This window comes from Rutidosis leptorrhynchoides, chromosome 5 (assembly GCF_046630445.1).
Source record: "Rutidosis leptorrhynchoides isolate AG116_Rl617_1_P2 chromosome 5, CSIRO_AGI_Rlap_v1, whole genome shotgun sequence".
NCBI classification, from domain to species: Eukaryota; Viridiplantae; Streptophyta; class Magnoliopsida; order Asterales; family Asteraceae; genus Rutidosis; species Rutidosis leptorrhynchoides.
In genome coordinates this window covers 65,754,298-65,758,863 of record NC_092337.1, presented here as the reverse complement: position 1 = coordinate 65,758,863, position 4,566 = coordinate 65,754,298, and positions in this window count along the sequence as shown.

The window sequence follows — 4,566 nt, the reverse complement described above, 5'->3', positions numbered from 1 at the left end:
ATTATAATTTTAATTTTAATTTTAATTTTAATTTTAATTTTAATTTTAATTTAATAATAAAAGTATGTTAGCGAATGTTGTAAGGGTGTAAGTCGAAATTCTGTCCGTGTAACGCTACGCTATTATTAATCATTGTAAGTTATGTTCAACCTTTTTAAATTAATGTCTCGTAGCTATGTTATTATTATGCTTATTTAAGCCGAAGTAATCGTGATGTTGGGCTAAAATATTAAAGATTGGGTAATTGGGCTTTGTATCATAATTGGGGTTTGGACAAAAGAACGACACTTGTGGAAATTAGACTATGGGCTATTAATGGGCTTTATATTTGTTTAATTAAATGATAGTTTGTTAATTTAATATAAAGATTTACAATTGGACGTACCTATAAATAACCATATACACTCGATCGGACACGATGGGAGGGATATTTATAAGTACTAATAATCGTTCATTTAACCGGACACGGGAATGGATTAATAGTCAATGGATTTATTAAAACAGGGGTGAATTATATACAAGGAAAATTGGTATAGTTATAGTTTAAGTCCCCAATTAGTTGGAATATTTGACTTCAGATATAAGGATAATTTGACGAGGACACTCGCACTTTATATTTATGACTGATGGACTGTTATGGACAAAAACCAGACGGACATATTGAATAATCCAGGACAAAGGACAATTAACCCATGAGAATAAACTAAAATCAACACGTCAAACATCATGATTACGGAAGTTTAAATGAGCATAATTCCTTTATTTCATATTTAATTGCACTTTTAATTATCGCATTTTATTTACTGTCATTTTATTTAATAGCACTTTTAATTATCGTACTTTTTAATTATTGCAATTTTATTTTATCGCATTTTTATTTATCGCAATTTCATTATCGTTATTTACTTTACGCTTAAAATTAAGTTATATTTATTTTTAATATTTTACATTAGGTTTTAACTACGACTTAAGTTTTAAAATCGACAAACCGGTCATTAAACGGTAAAAACCCCCTTTTTATAATAATAATACTACATATATATATATATATTTATATTTTTACAAATATAGTTTTTAAAAATATAGCGTTAAACTTGGCTAAGATCCCTGTGGAACGAACCGGACTTACTAAAAACTACAGTACTGTACGATTAGGTACACTGCTTATAAGTGTTGTAGCAAGGTTTAGGTATATCCACTCTATAAATAAATAAATAACTTGTGTAAAATTGTATCGTATTTAATAGTATTTTGTAGTAAAAATATAACTATTTTGTATACACCTCACATAACATCAAGTATTTTTGGCGCCGCTGCCGGGGACTGCTTAAACGCCGGAAGCGAAACGCTATATATAAAAAAAAAATTATTAAGTCTTAGATCGTTTTTATAAAAATATACGTTTTAAAAATTAAAAATACAAACATATATATATATATATATATATATATATATATATATATATATATATATATATATATATATATATATATATATATATATATATATATATAAGAGTTTGTTTAAAATATATAAAATTATAAAGTTTTTATTTTTAAAAATTAAGTTTTATTTAGTTTTTATATATATTTTGTATAAATATAAAACAGAAAAAAAGTAATCGGGCCAAGTTACTGTAGCAGCCCAACTTCTGGCCTGGATCCACGGTCCATGCGACCGCATGGCTATATAACACAGATTTCATGCGACCGCATGATGCGAAAAGACAGGTCTGAAACATAAGCTGAACGAAATTAGGGTTTTAATTAATAATAATTATTAATATAAACCTAATTAGGGTTTTAATTATATATTAATTAGTTTTAGTTTTTTAATTTGTATTATTTAGTTTAATTAGTTTTAGTAATATATAAAAATTAATACTTTTATAAAATAAATAATATAAAAATAATATTTTTATAAAAATTGTACTTTTACAACTTTAAGTTTATTTTTATATTTTGTATCTTTTTATTTGTTTTAGCGTAATATTTGTATTGTTTGCTCGTAATTAGTTTTAATATAGTATTTGCCGTAGTTATTTTTTTTATTTCTAGATTTTTAGGATTTGCCGTAAAATTTCTTAAGTGCTTTTTCTTTAGACTAAGATTTAGGTGCTTTAGAATTTTGCGACGCCGTTTTATAAATTTTAGTACTTTTTAAGTTATTGCCGTTTTGGATATAGAATTCCTTTTAAGCTTTAATACCTTTAGACGTAAGTTTTTATATTTAGTTTTTAAACTTTTAAGTTTCGACGCTTTACTTTCTTTTTATTATTTTTCGACGCTTATTTTCTTATTTTATTTTTTCGACGTTTTCAAACGCTCTCTTTTTCTTTCTTATTTCTCGACGCTCTAGTTTTTAGATATAGAGTTTTCTACTTCTTCTCTAAAATTTCTTTAAACTTCGAAAAAAAAATTATTTTAAGCGGTTAAATTGATAGACATCCAAAATTTTCTGGTTCGTAGTAATAGTTAGATTTGTTAGTGGCGAGTTGTGGACTTCCAATTTAAAGGGTCCTGGCTACCTGCTGCATCTATTGGCTATTCGAAACGTGGGCAAAATCAGAAAAGTCTATTATTTTGATAACTTATATAATTTTTATTTTTATAACTAATAGGATATTCAGTGAATGCACCGAGCAAAACGTTCACCACCTTTTATACGTTCACCACCTGTAACTCGATCAAGACATCTAGCCAATATTGTCACCGTTGATTTTTCTTTAGAATCGTCATCAAGTCGACCAAGTACTCCAATTCAAATTTCCGATAATCCATTTTTTGAACCCGACCTCACAATTGAGAATCCGGAAGATATTCAGGGACAATTCAGAGATCTTGAACCATTAATCTTTCCTCCGGAACCACCAATCATTCAAACAGAGATTGTCGAGGAACAACCCATTAAATCGAAATCCTCTAGTGATTCAGATTCAACAAATTCAATCATGGAGAATCTGGAACCTCTAAGTATGGAAGACCGAATGAGAGCTAAACGCACTGGCCAAGGTCATGCAATTACTCAACCAGACATTAATGCGCCAGATTATGAAATCAAAGGACAAATCCTACATATGGTGACTAATCAATGCCAATTTAGTGGTGCGCCGAAGGAAGATCCAAACGAACATCTTCATACTTTTAATAGGATTTGTACACTATTTAAAATCCGAGAAGTGGAGGATGAACAGATATATCTCATGTTGTTTTCCTGGACTTTAAAGGGAGAAGCCAAAGATTGGTTAGAATCATTACCTGAAGAGGCGATTGATACATGGGACGTTTTAGTTGAAAAATTTCTTAAACAATTCTTTCCGGCATCTAAAGCTGTGAGACTTCAAGGAGAAATTGTTACGTTCACGCAAAAGCCAAATGAAACCCTATATGAGGCGTGGACAAGAGTTGGAAAGTTATTGAGAGGAGGCGTGGACAACATGGTTTGACACTTATCAAATAGTACAAATATTCTACCAAGGATGCGACATCACTACAAGAAAAGACATCGATATAGCAGCTGGTGGTTCCATTATGAAGAAAACAGCAACTGAAGCTTACAAAATTATTGATAACACTGCTTCCCACTCACATGAGTGGCACCAAGAAAAAGATATCGTTAGATCATCTAAAGCAGCTAGAGCCGATTCTAGCCATGACTTTGATTCCATTTTCACAAAGATAGAAGCTATCGAGAGATGAATGGAAAAGATGACTAAAGATATCCACTCAATAAGAATTAGTTGTGAGCAGTGTGGAGGACCACATTTGACAAAAGATTGTCTCAGTATTGAACAAACAATGGAACAAAGAGAGAATGTTTCATACATTAATCAAAGGCCTGGAAATAATTATCAGAATAATTATCAACCGCCAAGACCAATCTACAATCAAAACCAGAACTATAACCGAAATGTTCCATACAACAACCAACAAGGTCCTAGCAATCAACAAGTATCCAACAATCCTTACAATCAGCAAAGACCTATTTTTCAAAACAAACCACCACAAACCGATGAAAAAAGCCAAATTTTGAAGACATGATGTCGAAGCTAGTTGAATCTCAAACACAGTTTTTCACATCTCAGAATCAAATGAATGAACAAAATGCTCAAGCATTTAGAAATCAACAAGCTTCGATTCAAAATTTGGAACAAGAAGTAAGCAACCTAGCAAGGTTGATAGGTGAAAGGAAACCGAGAAGTCTACCTAGTGATACAAATGCTAACCCCCGGAATGAAATAGCTAAAGCCATTACCACAAGAAGTGGCATTACACTTAAACCACCTGAAATACCTGTAATTTCTGATGACGCTATTCCTACTCCACAAGAACTACAACCTGAGCAAGATAAGGAAACAGAACCGGTAGTTGAAAAGGTTAATGACGATAACACAGTTAAGGCTAAACCTTATGTAAAACCATACCAACCGCCACTTCCTTACTCGAGTAAAATGAGAAAAGAAAGACTTGAAGCCGAGCAATCCAAATTCTTGGATATGTTTAAACAGATAAATGTAAATCTTCCTTTCATTGATGTGATATCAGGAATGCCAAGGTATGCTAAATT